Source organism: Danio rerio, chromosome 6 (genome assembly GCF_052040795.2).
Source record: "Danio rerio strain M-AB ecotype USA chromosome 6, GRCz13ab, whole genome shotgun sequence".
Classification (NCBI taxonomy): Eukaryota; Metazoa; Chordata; class Actinopteri; order Cypriniformes; family Danionidae; genus Danio; species Danio rerio.
Window position 1 is genome coordinate 3,494,766 of NC_141026.1, and position 12,594 is coordinate 3,507,359.

The 12,594-nt window shown below is 33.2% G+C and overlaps 1 protein-coding gene and 1 long non-coding RNA gene across 9 annotated transcripts in view; one reads left to right on the forward strand and one right to left on the reverse strand.

Moving 5' to 3' along the window:
- The window catches only part of LOC137495906 (uncharacterized), a 102,592-nt gene extending 90,016 nt beyond the window's left edge, over positions 1 to 12,576 (reverse strand). For all 3 annotated transcript variants that reach the window (XR_015493004.1, XR_015493003.1, XR_015493002.1), the window contains exons 1-2: positions 12,398 to 12,576; positions 10,218 to 10,366 (exon numbers count right to left, since the gene is read on the reverse strand). This is a non-coding gene — a long non-coding RNA (uncharacterized LOC137495906). The remainder of the gene's footprint in view (positions 1 to 10,217; positions 10,367 to 12,397) is intronic.
- ptprfa (protein tyrosine phosphatase receptor type Fa) overlaps positions 1 to 12,594 on the forward strand; it is a 566,130-nt gene that overhangs the window by 148,749 nt on the left and 404,787 nt on the right. The gene's annotated exons all lie outside the window — the stretch shown is intronic.

Below are 12,594 nucleotides of genomic sequence, written 5' to 3' on the forward strand. Positions count from 1 at the left end.
CTGATTATTCTACTCAGCCAATCGGCGTGGACAAGAAAAAATAAACATACAAAAGTAGTGACTACGGGTTAAGGGAAAGTAGTGCACCCATACAGCGCTAAAAACATACTCAAGTAAAGGTACACGCTTTACTTATTAAAGAACAATTCCTGAGAAAAAATAAACTACTTGACTACAGTAATCCAGTACAGTATAAGTATTTGTAATCCGTTACTTTACACTATTGTGTTTGTTTCATTTTTAGTCCATCTCTACATGAGAAAACATGCAGCTGAGTATGTATAGTATGCATAGGCCTTTGTATTTTAATTTATTATATTTATTTACAAGCTGACTGACTGTTGGCATCGTACATCTCCACAATAATCGTATATCTCCAAAATAAAAAATAAATAAAAAAACCCAGCCGCTTGCAGCATCAACGGAGCTGTGAAGCGAACGCTCTGTCACCTGGTCTCTCACACACATATATATATGCATTTAAATGTGCATGATTCATGCACAAACACATCATTTAACTTGACAAAAACTCTCAACTCTCAACTGACCCAGTCGAGGCTCGAACCAGCGTCCTTCTTGCTGTGAGGTGACAGCACTACCTACTGTGCCACCGCGTCACCTAATAAATAATTTATTAAAAAAATAATTAAATAAAAAGTAAAAATAAGTAGATAAATTAAAAGTAAAAAAAAAAATTATAAAAAAGTTAATAAAAAGTAGATAAAAATAGATAAATAAAAAAGTAAATAAATTATAAAAATAAATAAATTAATTAAAATAAATAAATGAAATAAATTAGTAAATAAATATTTAAAAAAATAAATAAATAAAAAATAAAAATAAATAGATAAATAAAAAGTAAATAAAAATAAATAAATAAAGAAATTAATTATAAAAAAGTAAATAAAAATTGGATAAAAATAGATAAATAAAATTTTTTAATAAATAATAAAATAAATTAATTAATTAAAATAAATAAATAAAATAAATCCGTAAGTAAATTAAAAATATAAAAAAAAAATAAACAAGTAAAAAGTAAAAATAAACAGATGAATAAAAAGTAAAGTAAATTAATTAATTGTATCATTGTTGAAACAACAAGGAGGATGCAGCAAAGTAATATCACTTAATAAACCAATTTTTTTTTATTATTTATGCACCTTAAGCAAAAAAAGACTCCTAGCCTATATGGTGTATTTTGGAATATCTTAAACTGACCAGTAGCTATGTTTTTTCTTTCCCTTATATTCATTTATTATAACGATGGAACTTGCAACCTAAGTACGACCTAAGTTGGCTAACGATAGTTTTCGGAAATGCACCCCAGGGCGGGTTGTTTGATTTGTGGGGCGTTCACTCGCACTGGCCCAACAATGGAAAAGCGGTTGTTCCTTGCACCACCTCGTGGATATTACATAAGCACAACCTTTTTTTAATGAAAAGGTGGCTTTTGCTTTTGCGCGTCACAAATTGCAGCACTGCGCATGAAGAAACGTGCATCCCCAGTGGCCACATCTGAATCTTACTATAACTGATTTTAGTTAAAGCTCCTGTGAAGTGCTTTGAAATGTGTATTTTTTTATTTGATGTTTGATGTAATCTCAGCCGAAACATGAAGAGAAGGTGGGACATAGAGTAGCTCTGTCCCTATTAATAACAAAAGCCTATAGCATTTATTTCATCACAGCTCTGCCAGTGAGAGTGGTTGAGCTGGTTTAATTGGTCAAGACAGTGGCGTAGCGGACGGGCCCGCAGGGCACGCACCGCGGGGGGGCCCCGCGTAATTAGGGGGCCCCGCGTCTTCGCGATTTTCAATAAACTGTTGGGAACAACTGTGGTCGGAACCAAAGTTCACAGGTCTGTGTTCTCTGAACACCTCTCAAGCGGTGGACTACTTCATTCTGATTGCTTGCCGCCAATGTTGCCAACTTAGCGACTTTGTCACTAGATTTAGCGACTTTTCAGACCCCCCTAGCGACAAATCTAGCGACTTTTTTGTGTGTTATCGCAGATTTTTTTAGACTGTCATTTGTCCATACTGTACCGTCCCTACTCTTCTCAACGAGCTGCGTGTGATGCCGCCGGCCCCTCCCCCGCCTCACAGCACTGACAGGCGGCCCAGTCAGTCCTCTACAGCAGCCTCTCCCACCTGCAGCCCGAGAGCAGATCACCCCTCTGCGTACCGACGACAAATGATTTAGCACAGGCAGTGTGAAGGTATTTCCCTTGTACAGTCAAACCGATCTACTTCTCCTTTATTTTAACAATTTAATTGGACCGTTTATTCTTTTCTTGTTCACAATCACAGATATTTTAGTGACAGTTTCTGAACTTGTCTGAGTTTATTTCATATGAGAGATTACTGCACATTCACTAACGTTACACATCTATAATGATATACTGTATTCAAACAGCAATAAATTTAGTTAAATAAACATGCTTATATGTAGTGCAATTATAAATACCCCTTTATTAACCATAGGCTGTTAAACAGAAACGGTAGAACGTGATGACGTCAGTGATATGCAAATTGACGTATGACGTATCCAACCCCCCCCACCCCCATCAGGGGGCCCCGTCAGCGATCCCTGCAGGGGGGCCTCCCATTTTGCGCTACGCCACTGGGTCAAGATTTGATTTGAAACTGAAGTATGAGGTGACGTGAATAAATTTAGTTGGAAGTGACAAACTACAAGCTTTACATATCAGTTTTATATCTTCTAAACGTGAATTTTTAAACAAACAATACTGATAATAACATCTAAAAAAAGTAATAATAATTTCATGGGACCTTTAATATGTCAAATTAACGTGTTATTGGAACATATTCAAAACAGAATTGCAACTCTGGCTCCGTCCTAAAGCGTATTGTGTGGCTGTCCTATCAGACAATGACTTTGCGGGCAGCAATTGTGCACAGAAAACTGATTTCAGTGGCAGGGTAATGGTTTTATGATCTAAAGTAAAATATAGAGAGCTGTGGTGAAAACTAAGTTAGTTCCACTTGTTTAGATTCTATTGTCTAATGCAATGACAATCATATATTTTAAAGCATGGCTCGGGTGTCTAAATACATATTTGGTACATTGTGTGTGTTTGTGGGAGAGATGAATATGATCAAATGCAGTGTGTGGCGTTTTTGCACCCGTTTCACCCTGTGAAGAGCGCAGGCAGCCTGCAGAGTATTTTCCCCATCAGTGACTTCTCAGTCTACAGCTGGCATGCTTTATCCACTCTGTTTCTTTGAATTTCAATTTAGCCGGAGCTTATTTGAAATTTGCAAAGGTTCAAGAAGCTTGTTTGGCTTGAAGCTCTGCCTCCTCTCTGTCCCACTCTTGCGCTTTCTGACACTCTGTCATCAACACATACTGTAGAAAGCTCCAAGAAATTAACTTAACTCATTGGCTTAAACTGTTGCTGAGAATCTGAAATCTCTCATAAAATACTACAGTAAAATCATTAACATATCTGACATTATAAATAAATTATTCCCATTTTATATAATATTTTATGATTTCCTGCATAAAAATATTAAATTCACATGTTATTATTATTATTATTATTATTATTATTTAATACATACTTGCAGTTATCTTGTTTTTTTTAATAGAAGGTACTGATTTCTATGATTTCCTACATAAAAAAATATCAAATAAAACGTTGTATTATTATTATTATTATTATTATTATTATGGCATTATAAATAAATTCTTCCCATATTTAATAATATTTAATAAATTTCTGTTTAAAACACAAAAATTAAATTGCATAGTGTTTTTATTATTTTAATATTATTGTTATTATTATTATTATCATTAATTGTTGTTTATTATTTATTATTATTATTATTATTATCATTAATTGTTGTTTATTATTTATTATTGTTATTATTATTATTATAACTGCAATATTATAAAAATACAGACTATTATTTTGCATAATGGTGGTTCTTTTTTCAGTAGAACAGACTTAATAATTTATCCTTATTTTTAAAATAAAAAATAATATTTTATTAAAATATGAAATATTATATTTAAAAAAAACTTCAAATCAACATAAAGGCATTATAACTATTGTGTATTATAACATCATACATACCACCTGCTTTCCACTTTGAGTAATATTTCATTATTGTTATGCATTATTAGGAATTTTAGGTGTAATATTAGAGTAATTCTGATAAAAACATTTATTAATCTGTATTTATGCTAATGCTATACTGCTACTACATTAAAAAAAGTTATAATTATTTTCTTATTATATGAATGGTGATTGTTGTACATATTTTATTGCAGTTCAGCAGAGAATATTATATATCTAAAATTACTCTCCAATATGATGTCTTTCTTTTCTTTTTCATTCCTTTAAAGTCTGTTTGAACACATTTTAATCTGTTTTTAATATTGTTAAACTGTTATTTTTTGTTGTTTTTATTTTCTTATACTTATTTATTTTATTCCTGTTATTCCTATGTAAAGCACTTTGAATTTCCAATGCATATGAAATGTGCTACAGTAAATAAACTTGCCTTGCCAATGTCTAAAATATTTGTAATAAATTATTGATATGAGCAACTCCATGCAAATGTCAATCTTGCCATGAAAAAAAAAAAGTTTTTTACCAAAATATGGGAAACGTTTCTGCGTTTTTTGTGTACGCAATATTTCCCTCATTTAAAGTACAGAACACGTTTACAGATGGATATTTTTCTGCTCCCTTAACTCTGCAGTGAGTTGTTCTGGAAAATGTAAACACATTTCAGTATAATGTTAACACATGCTTTGTTTTGAGTTTTTACTGCAAATGTCACATCCGCTGGAATTGCTCATATATATATATATATATATATATATATATATATATATATATATATATATAAACTATCTATCTATCTATCCATCTATCCATCCATCCATCCATCATTATTTAAAGAATAATTCATTATTTTTTATGTTAATGTAAATTTTAATCTAAATTGTCCTTAAATAAATCACAATGCTTTTATTAATTTTGTCATTCATTCCTTTTGATTATTTATTTGTTTGTTTATTCATTCATTCATTTAAATTTTTAATTGTTTTTATTTATGTGAGCAAAAATGTAACTCCTCGTCTCTTTTGTGCTGATTTTTGAAATATGACCAGGATGTGTCGCTGACAGGACTTGGGTGATTCATTTCTTTAGCCATCTGTTGCAGTGCTTCAAGCAATTTGCATATTAAATAAAAATTACCCATTGAAAAAAATAGTTTTATTTTTTTTTTAAATAACATTCATCAACCTCACAACCATATTATCGAGTCTGCCATTACAGCGACGAGACTTCAAATTTAATTAACGCATGAAAGCACGGGTGACCAATCCCGTTACTGACACACAGGCAGGGCTTTTGAAGACTCTTGAGCGCTAATGAAACTCGGGCCAGACCTGATGTGATTAGTGGGTGTGTTGCGGGCTTTAATTCAATTGTTGACCCCACCCTTCCTCATGTGCAGGTATAAAGTAATTGAGGTGCTCGATCTAGAGGTCAAAGGCCACGGCGGGCTAAAAGAGTCAGACATGCATCCCTAAGGACTCGTGAAAGCTGCTGCATTGTTTACCGTCTGTATGGAGCAGTGAGCTCATCGCAAACCCTGACTAATCAGCTGTATTAGAAAAAAGACCCTGACCTGGCTGCTTTCAATCAGCAATGATACGTCTGTCTGCAAAGACTACATATAACCAGTGGAATCCATTAGCACGCGTAACCCAATTGACATGGTAGTAAGAGTAGAAAGAAATGCTTTTATGTGGTGCGGCGTAATAAAAGAAAATGCTACAAAGATTAATTCCATCAATTCAATTTGCACAAAAAACATATGCAAGCTCCTTCGTAGATCATACTAAGAGTCCCGGAGGGCTTTATTGAGTCATTGTCAGAGACAAAAAGGCATATAAAAGACATGAATATGAATATGCATCTCACTTTATGCTGCGGTCTGAGTGTTTGTCGTGGTTGGTTTGTGTTTTTCTCGGTTACATCAATGCTATCTCATGCCAATTGGTTTTTTTTTTTATTTAGTGGCTAAATCTTATGAGTTTTTATGATCTCGTTTGTTCTGTTTAGTAGGATTTGCTCAACCCACGATGACTGTTGGGTAAGGTTGTCATGATGCTGGAATTTTGTACCCTGTAAAACCTCAAAAGTTAAGGTAACTCAAACCATTTGAGAAAACCAATTGCAACAAACCATTTGAGTTAAAAAAACTAATCCTAATGAGTTCTGTGAATTTAATCCATTTGATTAAACGAAGCAATTTGAGTACAGTAAAACCCAATAAATGAAGAGAACTCAAACCAACTGAGGACTGTAAACCCAATAAGTTAACCTGAAACCGTTTAAGGAAACCGATTGCAACAAACCATTTGAGTTAAAAACTAATCTATATGAGTACTGTGACTTTACTCCATTTAAGTTGAAGTAATGAGGTATTCAATCATTACCTTCAACACCAAGTTCAAAACTCTTTTCAAATGATGAACTTCATTTGATGAAGTTGACTGTTGGGTTTTACAGAGTACCAATCGACACTTAGGGCTGTCACGATTGATATTTTTTTGCTGGGCGATATATTGCACCCAAATGAATTGCGATAAACGATGGTATTGCCACTTTATAACTTATATCACTAATAAAAAATTATACATTTTTACAACATAATAGTATAATAATTCAGGTACACTGTTTCAAAGAACATTTCATTTTTAAGACTATTAAGGTTTGAAATTGAAACATGAAAAAAAATTGAAACAAATAATAAATAGTAGATGTAAACAAAAAAATGTAAGTCTAAAGTAAACTTTCAATGCATCTCAGGCGCCATAATAATCAGACAGATTTCAAGACAGGGCTGTTTGTTAAATGTTTGCAGCATGTTTTTTGAATGCTGGTTTTTCAAGCATATTTAACAGTTTCATCTGTTAAGCTACAGTTGAAGTCAGAATTATTAGCCCCCCTGTTTATCTTTGCGATGATGACAGTAAATAATATTTGACTAGATATTCTTCAAGACACTTCTATTCAGCTTAAAGTGACATTTAAAGGCTTAACTAGGTTAATTAAGGTTAACTAGGCAGATTAGGGCAATTAGGCAAGTTACTGTATAATGATGGTTTGTTCTGTAGACTATCAAAAAATATATAGCTTAAAAGGGCTAATAATATTGACCCTAAAATGTCTTTTTAAAAAAAAAAATGTAAAACTGTTTTTATTTTAGCCGAAATAAAACTAACAAGACTTTCTGCAGAAGAAAAAGATGCTGTATAAGCCCCGCCTTCCACAGAAAGCAGAATGCAGCACGTTCAACAGAAAACTTACCTTGTTATATTATGTAGTCTAATCATCATCATCTTAATTTTTTTAATATAATATAAATGATATATCTGGCCTCCAAAATTAACCGCCCTCATTTTCATATATCGTGCGATATCAATATATTGACTATGGCGACAGGCCTATCGATACTGAAATTTTAAAAACGTCCATTTCCTGCTAACATTTGAGCGCTGTTGAGCACGTTCTTCAACACGTGACACACCAAAGCGGCGTTCCTTTATTCCATTTATTTATTTCACTGCGTAAAACATGTGCTAGATAAGTACAACTTACCTAAGGAAGTAAGTTGAAAATAAATGAATGAATTACTAATTAAAGACTTTTTTGAAGTAACTTACCCAACACTGCTGAATGGAAGATATATTTAAAAAGCACCATTAAAACCATGTGTAAATGGAGACTCAAATATACAACCTCATTTTTTTTTAAAAAGAACATCACAGAGCACATAAAAACAATAAATGACTGAAGAATTAGTGAGAATTCCGACATAAATCTTGATGAATGTATTTGAGTGTTAAAATGTTTTCCCAATAGTCGTCCACAGTTGCTGCATTCTAGATTATCTGAACACTGTTATTGGCATTTACTCGACCGAGTTTGCCTTCTGTACTTTTTTTGTCGTGTCATTTACATATTTAGGATTTTCGCATTTTTATTTATTTATTTATTTTTTAAGTAAAGCAGGGAGAATGTTTATTTCATTATTTTGAGCTGGCACATTCATCTGTGCATCAGCCCACTCAAGGGAACCGAGAGAGCTGCTGGGAGATTCAGATGAGCCATTCAGTGTTTCGTTTTTCCTTATCTCTTTCCCATGCGGAAGCCATGGATAAAAGATTTATGTCCTATAGGACCCAAGAAATCAGCCACCCTCTTTATTTTGCTTGTTTTTTCCCCCTTTGAAACCAAAGGAAGGAAATCATTTTTATTGGATGAAGTATTAAAAATCAATCTGTAATATCACAGCTCACTGCCAAAAATATTATCCTTTGTACCAATCTGAAATGCTTGAGAGGTTGTAAATTTCGGGCTTATTTTGAAATGCTTGAGAGACTGTTAATTTAAGAGGCAGCGCGGAAAAGAAATGTTTTCCTCGAGTGCTGAAAGTGGAGAGCAGGTGTGTGTGTGTGCATGGTAAACTGGATAGCACCGATCACATTGTACATGCTATGAGAAAATCCTATTTAGAGGTGCAAGAATGCACAAGAAATCTCTACAAGTCAAAAGAATTATGCGGTTGTAAATAACTTAAGCTGTAGTCTTTAATAAATGCATCCTAAATAGGATCATGGGTGGGTCTGTATGTGTTTTAATAAGAGATTGAATAACATAATATGAGGTTGTTATGGAAATCAATACAGCGCACTCATGTGTAAGATCGAGATATGGCCATGTGTTTGTAATATTACACCTCCATTTCTAAGGATTGCAGTAAAAATTGTTGCAGCACAAGTGCAAAAATGCAGATCTAGCACAATTAAATGTACATATATGTATTTACACATATACTTCTTGATGCATCAACTTGGCAAAGCCTCTGTAATATTTTGTAGTGATTTTCAATAATCAACATTTATCAATTACACATATTAACTAAATTATTTGTTATCAGGAAACTCAGCACTTCTTATGTTTCTACTTTTCATATATATTGTCACATACTGTATGCTGATTTGCAGTGGTGCTATTATTATTAGTCTAAAAGTGACTATTTGAATGACACTGCTTTTTTATTTTTATAAATAAGGCTGCACAATATATTATTTCAGCATCGATGTTGCAATGTGATCACCCGCAATAGTCACATCGCGCAATATATGATGTTTGAATGGGTTTTGAGACTTGTGACTGTACTGCACGTGGATGTTACCAGCATTCAGCCCTGAATGAAGCCCTTAATAACTAATAATTTTATTGAATTATTTAAAAATGAAGACTATGCAGTATTATTTTACATTTGATTATTGTACCTGATTTCTGTTAAACTCCTAGGAAAACAAGAAAACACTGTTTATTTCAACCCAGGCTCATTCTGAAAATGTACCTGTATATACATTTCTGGGAACCATCAAATACGTCCTCCTGAGGCTGCTAAGTATGCTTTTTGAGATTTCAAATTTCTCTTTGAGTGCCTTTCGCGCCTGCTGTTCTCTCATAAATCCACCAGAGGCCGCTCTCCACTGACTAAATGACTGACTGACCCACCCTCCCTCTTCCCTAAACCCATCCAATAGTTTTTTTGTGATCAAATTTTGATTGAACAGTGGAAAATAATCTTGCATACACAGCTACAGACAAAAATACTAACCAACTGCATTTTCTATTATTACCCCACCCTACTTACCCCTGGTGAAAATAACAATTACCAAAAAAGAAAATCCGAGCAGAAAACAAAAAGAGAAAATTAATAAAATAAAATACAAATAAAAAATTAAATAAAAATAAATAGAATAGATTTATCTAGAATAGGTAGAATAAATAAATAAATAAATAAATAAATAAATAAATAAATAAATAAATAAATAAATAAATAAATAAATAAATAAATAAATAAATAAATAATTAACCTCTGCATTTAACTTCTTACAAGAACACTTTTAACAAAGGTATATTCATTGGACTTTTACACATAGGTTAAATAAAATGCAAAGAAAAAATTCACTAACCATTAGTATTTTAAAAAGCACAGATTAACCCATCTACCCACATCCCTAAACCCAAGCGACAAATTTAAAAACCAATTCAGAAAAAGAAAAACCCTAGTCTGATTTTTACCACGTTTTACCACATTCTCACCGTTATTTACTTGTTTAATTTTTTGGCTTCTGATTTTGTCTTACCTGCTTTCTGGAACCTTTCTTCACCGATCTCGAACCCCGTCGTCGTGGTCAACACCTCTCTGTGTCTCAAGTCCACCAACGTGCATAGCGAGTTAACTAGACAAACTGGTAACATCCGGAAAACCGTCCATATGGAGGTAAGCAGTCAGCTGGTAAGCACGAAAACGAACGGTGTTATAGCACTCCATATCGCTCATTTAAAAAATTAAATGCAGCCATAAGTACTTCTGGCTACATAATTCATGATCTCCAGAAATGTATATAGGGCTACATTTTCAGAATGAGCATGAGTTGATTTATTCCACTTGTATATTTTTCTTGATTGCATTTTGCTGTGCTTGTAGATTGTTTATTACATTTTATGCAGATGCACTCCCCAATGGAATCATATAAATAAATTCTTCCTAAATGGCCATTCAAGTCATATAGTGAAATTGTACTCATATTGCAATATATATCACAGAAAAACAAAATATCGCAATGTCTGATTATTCCAATATTGAGCAAGCTTGTAGGACGCTCTTACAGAGCTCAATTCTGAACTAAAATGTTTTATGCATTTAGTTTATTATATGACAGCAGTGTTTTAAAGACCTGACGTACATATAAAAACTGAGTTTTTGTAAACAACTAAAAATTAAAGGAATAAAACTCATGGTTTTAATACATTGTTACTGTATGCATAAGTATCTTTATTCTGAGGTCACACCGCATGATTGTAGCCTATATAATGACAGTCAATAGCTATGTTTCCATTCAAAGATGCGAATAAAATTTATGCTCAAAACTGGAATATCACACATAAGACGTGCAAATAAAGCAGCGTTTCCATCCAACGAGTCAAAGAGTACAAAATCGTCACTTCCTGATTAATGATGCCAAATATCAAAAGTAAAAATGGAATTTACTGAGGTAGGAGAAGCTGCGTCAATCTTTTCTTTATTTAATAAATGACTTGTGCCTTAGAAGACAATGCCAACACAGATGCTTCTGCCAGTTCTAAAGGTCATTAATACTATGATAACACTAATACTGAAACGGTTAAAGAGTTTTACAATGGCCAAAACAATATTTCAGATGTTTTACAATGTGCTCAGCCTGCTGGTTTGTCGGTTTACACAGTTTTATTATCACATGATCTCTTATAACAAAATTACATCACTTTTTTAAATGCACATACTGGAATTTGTTCGGCAAAAGTGTTTCTATTGTAGTTAATGCGCATCTTTTCTTATCAAATAAAATGTTTATCTTACTCAGTTACTGTATGTGCATGTTTTTAATGCACATTTTTTAAATTTATGCACATCTTGGCGTTTTCATCAATGTTTTTTTTTTTCGTGCATAAAAATAGGTGGATGGAAAGGTAACTAATGAGACCCAAGAAATTGAATAAAGTTTGGAAAAACTTTGAAAGGAGCACCCACACTGAAGAAAGTGTTGCATGCAGAACTGTTGCAAACAATTTATTTGTTGAATTTAAACAAACAAATTAAGTTTAATAATGTTCAACTTAATTTGTTTGTTTAAATTCAACACAAATAAATAGTTTACAACCACTTAACATAAACGTTTTTAGTAAATCCAAGGAATCATCTCTTAATAGCTACAAATTCTTAAAATTAATAAGCATTTCGGTTTTAAAAAAGAACACCTCAAAAAGAAGTTTTTTTTTTTTTTTGCATTTGGAAGGGCATTTGTCACATTAAAAAACATGCCAGAGGCATTTCATTCCACTGTGGTGACCCCTGATATATCAATGACTAAGTCGAAAGTCGAAAGTGAGGGAGAGTTTTTCTTTAAAACAAGCTAAATAATCTGGCAGTGGGGTAAGTAAAATATGTTTTTTTTTCGGTTTTTAAATAATATGAATGTTCTAGATCCAATGTATCGTGTACAAATGCCTGTACATAAAAAAAACACCAGTAAGTGGCGACAGGTGACTGCCATTGTGAGTCAATGACTGTGACGTCACGTCACTGAATGTTTTCAGAAATTCGAAGGCACAACTTATAAAGTCATAAAGAAATATGCAATATGCATGTTTTTATCTGTCTATTGCTTTTCCATATTTGACACCGAATCCCACTTAAAGGCAAAACATAAACCAGTATGTGTCATGAATAGCAAACACCGAGGAACTTGTAAGGTCGACCTTTTTTATGAAAACGAGGACATACCAGCAGCGAACACGGCGCACAAAGCAGTTTGTCTTGACACGGCTCTCTTTTCCAGGTGGCAATAATGACACAGTTTCTCGGGATGCCCTAGAAAACAGCGCACGATAACATGAAATACACCCACACACGTATACAGGACGCTTCCGGTGTCCGGTGTGGAGAATGAAGCGCGTCAGTGCGCGCGCGCGACGGACTGA